Raw genomic sequence first — 17,656 nt, 5'->3', positions numbered from 1 at the left:
CCGAACATGTCTGCTGAAACTGGTCCGCTGACCAGTTTCAGCAGACATGTTCGGTCGTGTGTATAGCCGACCGGACAGGTTTCCAGCGGACATTTGTCCACCCGACCGTTTTCGAGCGGACACATGTTTCTTAGCATGCTAAGAAACATGTCCGCTGGAATCCTGTCCGTCGGACATGTTCGGTCGTCTGTACAGACTCACCGTACATGTCCGAGCGGCCGCCATCCCTCGCATGCGTCGAATCACTTCGACGCATGCGTGGAAGCATTGACCTTCCAGCGTCACGCACGTCGCCGCGTCATCGTCGTGGCGTGGACACGTCACCGCGCTGTCTGTTCGCGCAGATTTCTGTCTGATGGTGTGTACAACCATCAGACAGAAATCTCCAAGGGGACATGTCCGCTGAAAACGGTCCGGCGGACCGTTTTCAGCGGACTGTCCCCTCGTCTGTACGAGGCCTTACAGGTCTAGTGCTAGAATTGTTGCTGGCACTCTAATGTACGCGGCGATACCTCACATGTGTGGTTTAAACAGCGTTTACATATATGTGTGGGACGTGTGTGTTTGCTTCTGAGCGCCAGCGTGAGCTACTGGGGACAGGGGCGTTTAAAAAAAATATTTATGTTATTTTTTTTTTTTTTTACTTAATTTTTTTTTTTTTACACTTTTATTTTACATTTTATTTTATCACTTTTATTCTTATTACAAGGAATGTAAACATACCTTGTAATAGGAATGGTGTGTGACAGGTACTCTTTATGGCGAGACCCCACATCTCTTCTCCAGGCTGGAAAGCATGAGATCGTGAAAAAAATTTTTTCCCAATCTCATGCCCACAGCCGCAATTGTGGCTTTGTTTAACATCGTGCCCGGGCCTCTGACGGTCATAGAGATGACCGGTGACCATCTGGTCACCGGTCATCTCTATGCTTCCCATCCGGCGCCGGCAGATCGTTTCTCTGGGACCCGATGGCACTGGAGAGCCCAGAGAAGCACCGGATGGTGGCAGGAGGGGGGGATGTCCCCTCCCGTTGCCTATAAGAACGATCAAGTGGCATAACTGCCGCTATGATCATTCTTATGGTGCACAGAATCGCTGGCTCAAAAGATGCAGATACAGGCATCATTCAGATATCCCCACTGAAAGTCCAGGACGTCATATGATGTACCTTGTTCGCAAAGTGGTTAAGATTAGAAAAAACAGACCAATATCACCATTACAATTTTAACCAAACAGACCAATATCACCATTAAAATTGTAACCAAACCACCTGCTCAATGTCTTTTAGGCATTGAGCACCAAGTAACTGTACAAACCACCAGGTACCACCATAAACATTGCCCACCCACACTTGCAGGGTGACATTAGCCCACTCAGTCTTTTAGAACTCGAGCACCAAGTATCCGTAGTCATAAACTGTGTTACACAAGGCTAGTTTTTCTATAGTATGGCATGCAGGTACCGCTGCACGATTTAGCCCAATGTGGGTGAAACATGTTCAAGGCATGTAGTTGAAGCCTGTCTTTCATTTACCTTACATTGAAGTTAAATACAGTATGTGGCAGTACCTGCATCCCATATAAAAAAAAAAATTTGAGCGAGATGTGCTCTATTTCTGCCAGCACCTGAATACAAAGTGTTAACCTGGGAGACTGATACTGCAGGCTCGGAGCAGAGCGGATCTGTTATGGTATTTTCTATTTTTCTATGCTTGATATACTCTTTGTCTGTGCTGGGGTAGGCTATCAGCAGACAAAGACAGGTATCAGTCATCAGACGGGCTTCCTCCTGTGGAATTTTTGTTCGGTAAGGCTTTGTGGTGTGTTTGGTGATGAAGCGTGCATGTGTCGGCTTGTTTGTTACACAGAGTGCACAGACACATACTGCAGAGCCAACTACAGATGGACAACTGTTCCACTTGATGCTTTTTTTTTTTTTATAAAACTCTTATGAGATTCCACAGAATTTATGCTACAGCATTATTATTTTAAATGTATTGAACTGTAGCAGAGAGAATAAAGCCATAGTTGGCTCCACTGTAAAATAAAATGGGTCCCTCATTTTACCAGTGCATATTTTGTGGAGCAAAACGATTTTAGAACACTGCTTGACCTGATAAAGACGCCAGGTTACATTTTAAAAAAATCCTGAAAAATGTGCTTGCATAATGCAAAAAATTTTACATTGAGAGTTAACAAATACATTACACAGCTTTTATTTTCTTAATTTAAAAACCATACAAAGTTTATCCAGCTAAAATATTGAACACTGTTAAAATATTCAGATTTTTATACTGAGTTAAATAAAAGAAAAACAATTTAAGAAAAAATGTAAGGCTGAGAGATTGTCTGTGAACTGCTGTTTCTTTCTTTTTTTTTTTGTAATGTCCTAGTTTTCACTCAATTTCTTACTATAATTGAATTTTCACCCTTCTCTTCTGCCTGTGCCGGAAAAATTAGCTCCTTGAAATCTGAGCTTTTAGTTCTGAGAACATCACAAATATTCACAATACAGCCAGATATATAATTGGGTCCAGGAAAAAATTTAATGATTGAATGAATGTTTCTTTGTCTGCACTGGGCTAATAAAAGAAAATGATCCTTTACTTTTATGTCATTCTGGGGAATGTTCTGTTTTACATGACAATTCTGGGATATGAACTGAACTCTAGTTGTCTGTCTTTACCATTCCATCTATTTATATGCCATTATAGTATAACTAAATGATATATTTTTTATTTATTAATATTGGATAGAATGGATCAGGGACGTGCTGTGAGGTCAGTGGCTGATGAGGCACTGGCTAGTATCAGAGCCAGATACACACAAGTTACATGCACCGCAATCATTAGAGCGAGAGCAATAATTCTAGCACTAGACTTCCCTAGTAACTCTAAACATGTAATCTGTAAAAAAATTAAAGCGTCTCCTATGAACATTTTTAAGTACTTAACTTTGGCACCGTTCCACGAGTGGGTTCAATTTTAAAGCGTGACATGTTAGGTATCTACTAACTTGGCGTAACATCATATTTCACATTATACAAAAAAATTGGGTTATCTTTAGGCCCGGATTCACAAAGCACTTACGCCGACGTATTTCGAGATACGCCGCGTAAGTCTATCTATGCGTCGTCGTATCTATGTGCCGTGCCCGAAATCTGAGATACGCCTGAAAATAGGCTGCATATGACCGACGTAACTTTCCTACGCCGGCGTATCGTGGGCGCATATTTACGCTAGCCGCAAGGGGCGCTCCCATTGATTTTCTATGCACATATGCAAATGAGGGAGATACGCTGATTCACAAACTTACTTGCACCCGGCGCATAATATACGCGGTTTGCGTAAGGCGTACATCCGGCGTAAAGTTATTCCACATATAGGAGGCGAAACTCATGCAAAGGTATGGACCAGGGAACAGAGCTGTCATATTTTACATCGTTTACGTAGTACGTGAATAGGGCTGGGCGTAGGTTACGTTCACTTCGTAGGCAGTGATCCAGCGTATCTTAGGGAGTAGTTCCGACGTGATTCTGCGCATGCGCACTGGGTTGCGTCCACCGGGAGACGCATGCACCGTACGTTATTCGTATCTTTATGACTCTCAGTCCATCATTTACATGTGGTCACGCTTTATTACCTTTGCTCAAGCCCACTTCCAGCTATGCTGGCTTACGCTGAGGAAACCCAGCGTAGATTTGGGGGCGAGTGCTTTGTGAATCCAGTGCTTGCATCTGTGCGCTGCGTCGGCGTAGCGTATATTAGATACGCTACGCCCGCATAAATATGCGCCAATGTATGTGAAAAAAAAGTTAAAAAAATTGTTGCACAAATACTGTGTAACATAAAAAGTTGCAATGACCACCATTTTATTCTCTAGGGTGTCTGATAAAAATATATATATATAATGTTTGTGGGTTCTGAGTAATTTTCTAGCAAAAAAATTATGATTATTACATAAACGTGATCCGCCACCACATGGACTGAGGCTTACCAAAAGGTAACCAAATAACAGCGTTATTTTAGGTCACAGCAGGATACTCCAGAGTATGGGGACACAGCTTAAGATAAACCAGGAATGTAAACAGACCACAACTCATAGGAAATCCTCGGCGGGATACAGCAAGATCTATTGTGAAGTACTCCTCCTCGAATCGTCTCATACAGCCCAGTCGATATTAGACATGCAGGGAAGGAGACCGCACATAGGGTAGTAGGTACCAACAATTTTATTAAAAGTTTAAAAAACTACATACAAACGTAGAGCAAATACAAGCGTAAAAACAAATGCCGGCCGGCATATAGCAGAAGCCCTGCATGTCTAATATCGACTGGGCTGTATGAGACGATTCGAGGAGGAGTACTTCACAATAGATCTTGCTGTATCCCGCCGAGGATTTCCTATGAGTTGTGGTCTGTTTACATTCCTGGTTCATCTTAAGCTGTGTCCCCATACTCTGGAGTATCCTGCTGTGACCTAAAATAACGCTGTTATTTGGTTACCTTTTGGTAAGCCTCAGTCAATGTGGTGGCGGATCACGTTTATGTTATTATCTTCACACTGGGTGCTGTTTGTCCTGGATTTCACCGTTTTGGACTCTAATATTGCTTATGTGCATATATTAAGGACCTATTTGCACTTATATTGGTGCGATTTTTTCTTCCTTTTTAATTTGATTATTTATTTGTGGATACACAAAGGACTTTATTGTTTATTACTTGGTTGGCGCAACTTTTTCTTTTTCTTCAGTTTTTTTTGTTAGGTCACGCTATTGCTGCCTCCGTATTTATTCACTTAACTGATTCATTGTTTTGTTAGCGCAATTTTTTCTTTTCCATGATTATTACATGTAGGAGAAAAGTGTCAGACTTGACAGCAAGGGGTTAATTGCCATAAGTAATATACAAATAATTATTATATATTGTTTTTAAGGTAATTTACTATATTTTCAAAAACTGTACTCAAGCAGATGACTTAACAGAAAAATTACTGAAGTTTGAAGTTATAACTCAAACCAGTAATTTCACAGTAAAATAATTATTATGTTATAACATATAGCATAATAATATATGATTTAGCTTGATTATAACAGTACCTTTTCAACAGCAGCAGATTCTCATTCTCCCTCCTAGCTTTTGACAGGTTGCGCAAGGAGACGCATATCTCTGGACCATAGGTTTTATGTTCTGCCTCACCTGCCTTCCCTGACTGCACGTCCCTGGAGTGGATAGGGATTAGAACACCTGTCAGGTATATTTTGCTGTCTGTGCCCCTGCTAGGGAGACTCATCCTCTCTATTAGTCCTGTTTACCAGTGTCAACCAATGTGAATGTAAAAGGAAATCCTGCATTTTGGGTTGTCCCCAAAACAGGAATAGTGGGGTTACCTTCCAATAGGGACACTCTTTCTTGCGACCTGGTGACAACCAGGGATTTCAGTACTCTCACTTTCTGTTTTGACAATGAGACAGGAGGTGAAGGAAAATCTCCCCAGTCGGATACATATTGCAAAAATAAACCTTACAGGGGTGATAACCCTACTATACTCTAATCTAACATGAACAAATAAAACATGTTGCCTTTAGTTCTGTTTTAAGGCTTTTAATATGTGTATTAATAAAATAGTAGAAACCAACTAATGCTTTAAATGCAACATGTAATATGCAATATGTAACCTTTTTGCTGCACCCCACTTAAGACCTCAAGTGGCATGACAATAAACAGTTCTCTTTTTTAAATAGTAAAAGTTTATCAAACATTTTTAAGTACAAAATGCAGAATAGATGCCAATTGGAGTGTACTACAGGACATAATAAAAAGAAAGCACAGTCACTAAAAGAAAAACAGAGGGGTGGGTGAAAAGTTTCCCAAGTCGAATAGCAGTGACTCACAATCCCAACATTAGATACATATAAAACAAGAGCACGTATAAGGGAGAGAAGAGTTCTCTTCCAAATATAGGGATTTTAGGGACACCTCACTCAAAAATCCCTATATTTGGAAGAGAACTCTTCTCTCCCTTATACGTGCTCTTGTTTCACAGTCACTAAAAGGAGACATTATCAATCACGTAAGTCAGGGCAAGGCAAGTATTGCAAGGCGATCAGAAGAGGGGTTAAAGTAAAAAATAGGATAAAGAAAAATAATAAAACAGATAGTTGGCATGCATAAAAAGGTAAAAGAGAGGGGTAAGGGAGGGTAAAAGAGGGCAGAATAGATCCTGGGATGAGTAGCCTCCAAGCTCAGTCCATCGAGTAATACGATTTCAGTGTTCAAACCCAAAAATAAACAAATGTTTTTTTTCCCACCCATACAATTCTAACACTATCCATTGCTGCCTCCATTATTCACACAGTTCCTCACTCCATGCCTACTGATCCCACCCAGTCTGCCTCCATACCTGCTGATTCAATATAATTTGCCTCCATGCCTGCTAATCCAGTCCAATCTGTCTATATGCCTGCTGATCTGGCCCAGTCCACCTCCATGCCTTCCGATCTGGCTCAGTCCACCTCCATACCTTCTGATCTGGTCAAGTCTACCGCCATGCCCTCTGATCCAAACCCAGTCCCCTTCCATGTCTCCTGATCTGGCCCAGTCCCCCTCCATGCCTTGTGAGTCAGTCCATTTCCCCTTCATCTCCTTCAAGCTTGTTGATCCAGTACAATCTGCCTCCATGACTACTAATTCAGCCCATTCTGCCTAGATGACTGCTGATCCAGCCCAGTCCACCCCCATACCTTCAGATTCAGTTCAGTCTGCCTCCATGCCTGCTGATCCAGTACAGTCTGCCTCCACACTAATTGACCGGTCCAGCCTGCATCATTGCCCCTTGCTCCAGTCCAGCCAATGTCAATCATGCCTGCCAAGTCCATGCCAACTACTCTAGTCTTGCCTTCCGCTGCAGCAACTATGGGCCAGCCTACTCCTGACTCTGCCTCAGTGCTGACTTGCCCTTTCATAATAAAGAACTCTAAATGCCGTAGACTTACTCTACCAAAATTACATTTACTCAAGCCTGTCTAAAAACTTTCTCAAAGCCACTATGCATTAAGCCCATATTCCAGTCTCTCAGTGTGACTTATTTTTGACCTGCTACCCAGTTTATCCTTGCTGATATAACTTATTTTATCCAGTCTGATGCCGCTGATTCCCTACTTACTGTACAGTTTGACTTCACAGATCCTCTGCCTGACTTCACTGATCCTCTGTTGGCTGCCAAGCCTGCCTCTGGCAGTTTCATGCCTACTGCCCAGCCTGATGATTCCATGCCTGCTGCACAACCTAATAATCTGGTGCTCACTGCCCAGCCCACCTATAATGGTTTGCTGGCTGATGTCCAGCCTGCCTCTGATGGTCCACTGCCCAATGTTTAGCCTGCCTATGATGGTCTTGTGCCAAATGCCCAGCCAGTCTTTGGTACCAGGGGTAGAATCTCTTCAGCTGGTCTAATACAATGTTATCTTCATGTCTGTTGAATGCCTGACATGGGTTCCTGGTTTGGTCTTATAAGCTTCCTATTGTTGTCTGTCCTGAGTTCCTTTGGAAGCCATTTGCTTCTGTTGCACTAAGGCCTGGTTGTCCAGATACCAACTCTGAATGTGAGAGCTGTACTGACTATTACAGCCCCGGTAGTAGGGGTCTTCTGGGGATAGGTAGAGTTCTATTTTAACCTTGTCCAGGGTAACCAATCCCTTGGTTAGACCTACGTGGCTGTTAAAATACAAAGCAGTTTCTAGCAATCAGGATGTGGAAGATCCAGTTGGGGTGGGACACCCTGGGGTCAGGGTACCTATATAGGCCAAGGACTCTGGTATTAGGCCATTATCGGGGCATTTTTTGCATTAGGGAATTGTAAGCTCCAAGTGTTGACCTGTAGGGAACCCAGCCAGCTTTCGGACCTCAGTGGCAAGGCACCCAGACAAATTTCATATTGGCAGGGCACATAGCCAGTCACCAGACCCAGGAGACATGTCACCCAGCGAGTTGAAGGACTCTGGCCTGAGAAAATCGAGAGAGTTTCCAGACATTGGTAATGGGAAACCTTTTTTGACTTATCTGGTGCTTACACAGACTTTTGGGTTTCATGCCAAGACTTATATTCCCTACTGGAGGCACTCTTGTTCCCAGAGCAGTTCTGGGGCGCCCAGCAGCCAGCTTATTTTAGTAATTAGGCTCCATCTGGTACTGGCTGCTGGGAAGGTATATAATCCCTCTCTTAATTGAGAACTATACCTCAGTGTTCTTCCTGTGAGCTGTGTCCCTGCCTGATCCAGTATCCCCTGCCTTGTATCCTGTGACCTTCTTCCAGTACCCTGTATCCTGCATTTAGTATCATGTATCCTGTGTTTAGTACTCTGTACCCTGCTCTGCTCCCCTTGTTCCCAGTCCTGATCATGCCCAATAATGTGAGCTCCTTCCATTTTTGTACATAGCATGTGTTAGGTTGTTATTCTGGGTTTGCTACACTGTCATGGTTATTTCTCACTTTTACATTGTTTATGGTTTGTTGGAGTTGGAAGGGTTTCATTTATAATAATAAACTTTATTTAATCATACTTGGTCTGGCTCCTGATTCTTTGAGGTGTAGTCCACTGATATTGTCATAGTTGCTGGATTTGTGGGATTTGCCCACATTTGGTATCTTAAACCCTTGAAATGTATCAGGGTAGCTGGCAGGAAATCCTAACTCAGGTGATCAAATGCTTTCTTGGCATCAATAGACAAGAGACACAGAAGGGCTGATTGTGTTTGATGGCATACTCGATGAGAAAGATTGTATGGATTGTGTTATGGTGAGCCTTTAGAAAGGGGGCGAAGCCCACTTGCCCTCTGTGGTTTAAGGAGGGAAAATAAGGCTGAAGTCTATTATCAATGAGTTTAATAAACTCCTTGGGGTCTACATTTATAAAGGATATTGGATGTTATTCAGGGCAGATGATGACATCTTTCCCTTCCTGTGTTGGAGAGCAACAAGTGTCCTATAAATCATTGAAGGTAGTTTCAGGTATATGTGAGAGGATATCCATAGATTATTTGTAGAATTTGTCTGCAAAGTCATTAAGGCTTGTGAGTCACCGATCACAGCTATTCAGGGATTAGGAGACCCTTCTGCCATAACTTCAGGATTTCTGAAGTGATCATGAGCTTATAGCAGAAGAAAATGCAGCGAACGCAAGGCTTATTAAGCTGGCCTATTGAACATGGTCCTATTACAGTGTAAGCCTTACATCCCTGGCAGCATAATGGTTAATATTTGAATAAGGTTGCTGCACTATTGAAAATACCAACCTTTAGATTGTGTGCGAACTTATATCTATATTATGTCTTAAAGTGGAAGTAAACCCACCTATCATTTTCAGCCAAGGAAGCTGCCATCTTGGCCTCTGTTTAATCTTCAACTGCCATGATGCTGCACATGTGATAAGTTATGACACCAGCCATTGGATGGTGTGACAGTTTGGTTGAGAGCACAGCCAATGAGACAGTTAGCATTTCCGGCATGGCGGGAATGTAACTGTCTTTGGAAACTATTAAAATCATTGGGTTTACTTACGCTTTAATCTACTTTATGTTCTCTTTTGTGGTGCTAGAAGGCACACACATGTGTGTGGGGTGAGGTGAGGTGAAATGTTGTATATCTAACTATGTCATGCAAGACTAGACCATTACTGATTTTAATTTAGGACATGAGGGATGGCAAGCAATTTATGCATTATTCTGGAAGTAACATCCATCTAAAATTCTTACATTACTGTCTGTAACATCTAAATAGCTCACGCTACAATTTGGAGTGTTACATAATTCACTATTTGCAGGGAAAGGCTAATTTAACATTTAAAATGTATTGCTGGTGGTTGCTACATAGTAAATAACACAAAGGGCCTAATGGTAAAATCAGTTAAGTTCCAAGCTGTGCTTAATGGCAGCACAAACCATAAGGTTCCAAACAGTTCATAAGCCATATACAGAGAGCAATGCAAGTCAGAGATAACAGAGTCCAGAGGGCAAAGGCAAGATAAGAGGCACGTACGGCATACCTATATGAGGGGTGTCCTAGAGTCCAACATCCCCACTGTGGAATGCAAGTAGTCCCAACATCCACAAGCCCTCAAGCTTCCCTTCTAATGGAAAGATGAACAATTTCATTTTTCGCACCTACATGCTGGCCTGTACTTGACCATCTAAAAGGAAAACCAGTAATCACTCTCTTCATTGCAACCAACTCAGTTAACTCTTAATTTTCCAAATAAAACCTTATCCAAGGTGTCCCTCTGCCAACAGGGGCAAGGCTGACACTTAACCCAAACAGGTTAAAAGATAAATCTCACTCTCCACCTATGAGGCATCTAATAGCCAACTGAAGGATAAGACAGAGGCCACATCCATGCCCTGCTCTACAATGTCCCCCACAAAAAAGAAACCTTCAATATTACAGGCCATACAGCTGCACTTCCAATAATGTGGTGTGTGTTGATCAATGTAGAAAAATTCTCAGGAAAGCAAAACTTTTTAAACTACTGTAGGTGTGACAATTCTTTTTGACACAAGTAATAATTGACTTAAAGAGGAGTTCCACCCCCCATGAAAAATTAGGTCAGCAGCTACAAATACTGCAGCTGCTGATTTTTAATATATCAACACTTTCCTGTCCAGGGAGCCCGCAATGTCACCACCCCAGCGGATCTTTGGATTGGCTGTCATGTGCAGCTGCCACCATTTCTGGTAAGGTGAAGCCTTTCAGTTCCCTACTGCACATGCACGAAGAGCGCTGCACTTTTTAATTGGCACGGTGGTGGAGAAAGGAGGAGGGGACAAAACAGTACCAGTCAAAAAACAGGTACCTGTTCCCCCCTCAACCCTGAAAGGTGCAAAATGTGGCACCAGAGGGGGGGGGGGGGGGACGGATAATCGGAATTTCCTCCCTTGAGCTTTAATGTACCTCAGTTTTCTAAATCATGATCAAACATTTTTATGACGAGTCTCTCCTCTATGACACTTTTCCCTCCCCCACATTCCACAGTACCCTTCTCTACTCCTTATATGTAAGGTTCTTACTTTTGTTACCCTGTGTCTGTGTGTATCTTTTTTCAGAAGATTGCTGAATTTCAGATTTCTTCTTAACATTTTGTGAAACCTATGTGTGTCAGTACTGCTTTAAAGAACTTTAAAGAAGTGGGTAGGCCCCAAATGTTTGTCCTAAAAAAATAACAGTAAGTGCAAATAAAAAAAGATCATAGACTGTACTGAACTGTGTTGTTGTTAAAGGGGAGTTCCACCCACAATTTCACTTTTTAATTATAAATACCCCTGTAATACACAAGCTTAATGTATTCTAGTAAAGTTAGTCTGTAAACTAAGGTCCGTTCTGTTAGGTTGTTACAGCATTTAGATAGTTTATAATCTAGAAATAGACCGTGCCCATCTCAAGTGTGGGCATCATGAAGCCAGACTGTATGACTTCCTGGATTTCAGCTTTGCATATCTCACACATGCTCAGTGCTGCACAAGCAATGTAATAGGTTTCAGTCAGGTTTCAGTCAGGTTTGCAAGGACTACTGGGAAACATGATGCCTATCCCAGAAACCCTTGCAAATAGCCTTGTGACTTAATAGCCTAGGCTAATAAGGAGGAGGAAGTAATGAAGGATTACAAAATAAAGGTATTTACAAGCAACTAATTAAATAAAAATTGTCCATTCTGAACACTATGAGATTAGGGCATGCAGCACAGACAAACATAAAAAAATGGGTGGAACTCCACTTTAACTAATCACTTAAATGAGTTGAATGAAATTTAGTGTAAATACCTGAATCTGAATTGAATTCACCTTTATATCAGCACAGGTAAACTAGAAAGGGTTGGACAGATCTGCCAGCTAATCAGGTATGGTGTGTGCAGATGTGCTGACAAGAAACATGTTGATTGGAGGTGAGTAAGCAAAGTAAGCAGACAGATGATTTCATTAGGCCAATTTAACACTGAGGCACTTTACAGGCGCTATAGCACTAAAAATAGTGCATGCAAAGTGCCTGTAAAGCGCCTCTCCTGTCACTACAGTGTTAAAGCCCGAGGGGATTAACGGGGTTAAAAGCACCCGGCTAGTGGATGAAAAGCGTCACTAAATCAACGGTAAAGCGCCGCTAAAAGTAACTTACTGTAACTTTTCTTCACAGTACTCAGTCTGTCAGTCCCGACTTCAGTGCGACATCGGCATCAAAGTCAGTGCCCTCTGCTCCTGCATTACGCACGCTTTACGCAACGGCGCTACCCAGTACCACCTGCTGTGTGAGTGTGTCTGTATGAGACAACAAGGAGAGGAGGAGGAGGGAGGGGAACAATGTCTGACACTTCGGCGCGACGGCGCCCCCCCTCTGCAGTGACCCAGCCGCCCCTGCCTGTGATGAATGATGATCATTCATCATGTTAAACTGACTGCAAGTCTGTGAGCTGTGACGGCCGCATGGCGCCCCTGTTGCACATGGCGCCCTGTACGGCCGCACAGCCCGCACACCCCAAAGGCCGGCCCTATACCTGACTATGGTTTGGTTTCAACAGAACATCATTTTCCCTTTCCTGTTTTATACAGTTCAACTAACTTTTCCCACAGATTCTGTATACACTGCTCCTCCACCGCCCCTACCCATTGAAATGATTGGGCACCGCTGCCGAAACGTCTGCAAAGCACTTTGGCAGCAGTGCTACACGGCACATTTAACACTTTATTCGGTCGCTAGCGGGGGGTTAAAAGTGCCCGAATAGCGCTGCTAAAACGACGGTAAAGCACCGGTAAAACTAGCAGCGTTTTACCATCAACGCTCACCCTACCGAATGGGAAAGCAGCCACAGTTATTCCTATGTATTGTATACATTAATTTCTGTTTGTGAAATGACACATAAGGACACATCACATATTTCAGGATAAAATTGGGAAAGGCAGATGAACAGGTTTTATGTTTGTTTGTACTGTTCAAGCTATGCTGTAGTTGACAATTTTAAACACAAGATATTGTTCTATGATTTACAAGATTACCTGTTTTTTTTAATGCAAATAGCAGTGCCTAGGTCTGCAACATGCATACAAAATGATGGAGTTGGTAAAAAAATAATTAAGTTAATATTTTTTTTTGCAGGATTTTGGCAACAGGGAATCTTTATTCTTTCCTCAATTGTGTTCCTTATTGAGAAAAAGCATTATGCACAGTGTTTTACATGATAGACCTGATGCTTTGGGGAGCCAGCTAAAAGATATAGAGATGGCAATGCCAACTAAGAGATATAGTGCTAGAGATATATTCTACATACACATATATTAAAAATAAATATTTTGTGAAAATGCACCTATGTCATACCTGAAAAGTACCAGTATATACATATTCAAGAATTTTACATTCACATTCATCATACCTGTCCTGCCGACGTACAGGACAAGTTTACAGCACAGATTTGTACAGTGTGGAAGGTAGAACAATTGTGACTCACAGGAGAATAATGTAGTCTGCCATCCGTCCTGTTATCTTGGCGTGGGGGGAGCTCTGGTGACTGCTTTATGGGTAGCAAGTCAGGTAAAGATCGAGTTTGCCCTTTCTGGACATTCCTCTGAGGTACACACGACCGAGTTTCTCGGCAGAATTCAGCCAGAAACTCGGTCGGAGCTGGATTCTGCAGAGAAACTCTGCAGGTCGTGTGTACACTTTTCAGCGAGGAAGCCGACGAGGAACTCGTCGGGCCGAATAGAGAACATGTTCTCTATTTCCTCGTTGTTCAATGAGGAAAGTTGGCCCGCCGAGATCCTCGGCGGCTTCAACACTGAACTCGACGAGGAACTCGATGTGTTTGGCACGTTGAGTTCCTCGGACGTGTGTACGGGGCCTGAATCTTCAAACCCGCTCCTCCCTTGTTCATGGACCGAGGGGTGTCTTATCTGAGCAGTGACAATGTCGAGGCTCCTGGGGTGCCACGCTGCTCCTCGCTCAGCCCTGTGACAGCTCAGTGTCCAATATGCGCTAGTTGTCAGCTCTGACATTTCCCATCCTTCCTCCAGACAGCTCCTCTCCTGCTCAGGACTTAGAATTGGGGCCAAAAATTCAGCTTCTCTGGAGACAAAGGGAGAGGAGTGGTGTGGATTGAAGGCCGACCCCCCCCCCCCCATCAAAAATTAGCAGATAGCGATATATCTCTTCTATTTACACACAGAAACAGCACCACTGCTGTGGGCTATGGGCCACAGAATTGGGGCTATAGCTCCAGTAGCCACCTCCTAGCGACACCACTGATCCTAAGGTAAGTTTGACATAATGTGCTAGCATCCGACGCATACTAGTACATTAAGGGCTCGTACAGACGGATGGACTGTCCGCTCAAAACGGTCCGCCGGACCGTTTTGAGCGGACATGTCCGCCCGGAGATTTTGTCTGATGGTTGTACACACCATCAGACAGAAATCCCTGCGTACACGATACGCGGGGGCGTGGCCGCGACGATGATGCGGCGACGTGCGCGGCCCTGGAAGTTCAATGCTTCCACGCATGCGTCGAAGTGATTCGACGCATGCGAGGGATGGCGGCCGCTCGGACATGTACGGTGAGTCTGTACAGACGACCGAACATGTCCGACGGACAGGATTCCATCGGACATGTTTCTTAGCATGCTAAGAAACATTTGTCCGCTCGAAAACGGTCGGGTGGACAAATGTCCGCTGGAAACCTGTCCGGTCGGCCGTACACACGACCGAACATGTCTGCTGAAACTGGTCAGCGGACAAGTTTCAGCAGACATGTTCAGTCGTCTGTACGAGGCCTAAGGCTGTACCTTGCAGGTTGCAGGCTTTACGTTATAAAAGCTCACTGGAAGTGTTTTTTTTTTCTGATTGAGGTTCTCATTTAACATATTTAATTCAATGTTGTATTGATTTTAAGCATGCCTTATTTTTGCTTAAAGTGGACTTCAATTCAAAAAAGATTTTTTAAGTTATTGGGAACATTTAGAAATTTTAATTGTGCCTAAACAGTTCCCTGAAAAATATACCCTTTGCTTAGAGTTCTCTTGAAGAATCGCAGAGCACCTCCTCTACTAATGCTAGGGCCACTAATAAGGCAGTACAGACAGCCTTCCTGTCCTGGGCTTGAGCCACGTCAGTTAAAACGGGGGGCCCAGGCACCTGCTCAGCAGACACAGATCCTCTTCTGTTTTCCACTACAGCGCTGACAGTTTCTCCTCCTCTCCCTCCCCTCGACTGCATTGCAAGGGATTGGTTCTAGCACATGAGCCCCTTCTAGCTTATGTCTGGGCCCCTCTGCATCTTCCCCCTCTCCCGCTGACAGCTGCTGCAGGCACATGGGGGATGTCATTTACTGGCCCCTTTCTTTCCTTAAAGAGCACAGTGAGTGTTCAGTACCAATCACTCATGTGTCCATTCATTGCCAAAGCATAGTAAACTGTGTTTATTGTGCTTCAGTTTGTGAATGAGCAGGAAGTCTCAGAGTGTTTTCTATTCATTTATCTGTGCAGCTAAAGGCTGTAGAGAAAGGGACTGATAAATCTATGGCCTCTGTCACTTTCAGCTGGTGGTGCCTGTCAGGCAGGCTGTATGGGGCCCTGTGATTTCTAACAGCAGCCTTTACAAATGCCCTTGTGTGCCTAGAACCTCACAGCTGTGTATCGGCAGTGTGAGATCATGTCTTGCAAGATCTGAAGTGATATTTGATGTTGCTATTGTGCTTCTTACCGTTTTTCTTGTTGGAGAGAAAGCTGCAGTGCAAGTATCTCCCTACTTCTTAATTTATTCTGTGGATATATGATTTATACAATTCTTTTGCTACTTCTTGATCAATACCCCACCAGCAATTAGATCACAACTTTTCAGGGGATAGCATTGACATTAGGATCTACCATCTACTAAGTTGTCCTTCCCAAAACAGGGACATAATGCACAACAAGGCATTGTAAGTCAGTAATGAGGAAAATATCAGATTCAGGGAGATCACAGGCAATACGGTAACTAACCCTTTGCTTGCCCTTTTGGGACACACCTTCCACAGTACAAGTCCTCTTCATTGTGCATAAAGTTCAATCATAATTAATAAAGATTTATAAAACTTTCTTTAATAAAATTAAAATTTTGACTTCTTCAAGATCTAGACAATTGAAATTGTTAATTGGCCTAATTACAACAACATTATTTATAAACAAAGAGAAAACAATACATAGTGGGCTGGATTCAGATAGAATGGTCTATCTGTCCGTCCCGGCGTAACGTATCTCAGATACGTTACGCCGCCGTAATTTAGGGCGCAAGTTCTGTATTCAGAAACAACTTGCGCCCTTAGTTACGGCGGCGTAACGTATGTGTTGCGGCGTAAGCCCGCCTAATTCAAATGGGGATGTTGGGGGCGTGTTTTATTTAAACTTGACTTGACCCTGCGTTTTTTATGTTTTTTGTGAACATGCGCCGTTCGTAAAAAAATCCCAGTGCGCATGCTCGAAATTACGCCGCAAAGTAACTTAAGCAAAGCCCTATTCGCGAACGACTTACGCAAAGGACGTAAAATTTTCAAAATTCGACGCGGGAACGACAGCCATACTTAACATAGGATACGCCGCACATACCCCTCATATAGCAGGGGTAACTTTACGCCGGAAAAAGCCGAACGCAAATGACGTAAAAAAAAAACGCCGGGCGGTCGTTTATTTCTGGATCGGCGTAAATACTAATTTGCATATTCCTCACGTAACAGTACGGAAGCTCCACCTAATGGCCAGCGGGATTATGCAGCCTAAGATACGACGGTGTAAGACACTTACACCAGTCGGATCTTAGGGATATCTATGCGTAACTGATTCTCTGAATCAGGCGCATAGATACGACGGCCGGCACTCAGAGATACGATGGCGTATCAGGAGATACGCCGTCGTATCTCCTATCTGAATCCGGCCCACTGATTGTGCAATTGTGCAACTCCTGTGCAATTGTACTTTCACTATTTAGTAATTAATAAATATCTATAGTTTTAGAAACCCCAAGCACTTTGCTACAGATTTTGAATATTGCTGGAAGGATTTGTACAGATGGAATAATACACTGCTAAGGCTGGCTGCTTGGGTTGAATATTATTTACAGTTACTTCATCCACAGTATAGTCATTAAGGCTCAAGGCTTTTCTTGATACATTTAGGTTCAAGTATTTCTTGTGGGAGTAAATCTTGAAGGAGAGAAAAGACAGAAAACAACTTATTGACGTGTTAACATGTCGCATATAAACATGTCAGCTGTAAACATAAATTTTACAGCATTTAATCATTTATCAACTGGACAATTGATTTAAAGTGGCAGCTCATAACACTCTGAAATTCTGCAAAGAGTAAACATGCACAACAAATAGTCCATGTATAAGGTATTCAGCAAGCCAGTGAAAAGAACCGTGGTGGTCCCGGCACCAGCATATTACTTTATCAGATCTGAGCAGAAAACGTTTACGCATATCCCCTTCCCCGCACATAGACATTAGGTCAAAGTGCTGTAAATAAAATATAACAGAGACGATGAAAGGATTCAGCTGTGCTAGCACAGTGGAAAGGGAATGGATTTGACCTTTGTCAAGCTACTACTTCCCTGTGCTTTATCTTATCAAATTAATAAATTGTAAGCTCTCCAA

The 17,656-nt window shown here is 43.0% G+C and overlaps 1 protein-coding gene across 2 annotated transcripts in view; it reads left to right on the top strand.

Moving 5' to 3' along the window:
* The window catches only part of NPY1R (neuropeptide Y receptor Y1), a 104,900-nt gene that overhangs the window by 30,920 nt on the left and 56,324 nt on the right, over window positions 1-17,656 (top strand). Inside the window, exon 2 of one of the 2 annotated variants that reach the window (XM_040332674.1) lies at window positions 11,844-11,933. The exons of the other annotated variant lie outside the window; for it this stretch is intronic. The gene's annotated coding sequence lies outside the window, so the exon portion shown is untranslated. The remainder of the gene's footprint in view (window positions 1-11,843; window positions 11,934-17,656) is intronic. 2 annotated transcript variants of the gene reach the window in all.

Source organism: Rana temporaria, chromosome 1 (assembly GCF_905171775.1).
Source record: "Rana temporaria chromosome 1, aRanTem1.1, whole genome shotgun sequence".
Classification (NCBI taxonomy): Eukaryota; Metazoa; Chordata; class Amphibia; order Anura; family Ranidae; genus Rana; species Rana temporaria.
This window is presented reverse-complemented; position numbering and strand designations above follow the sequence as displayed.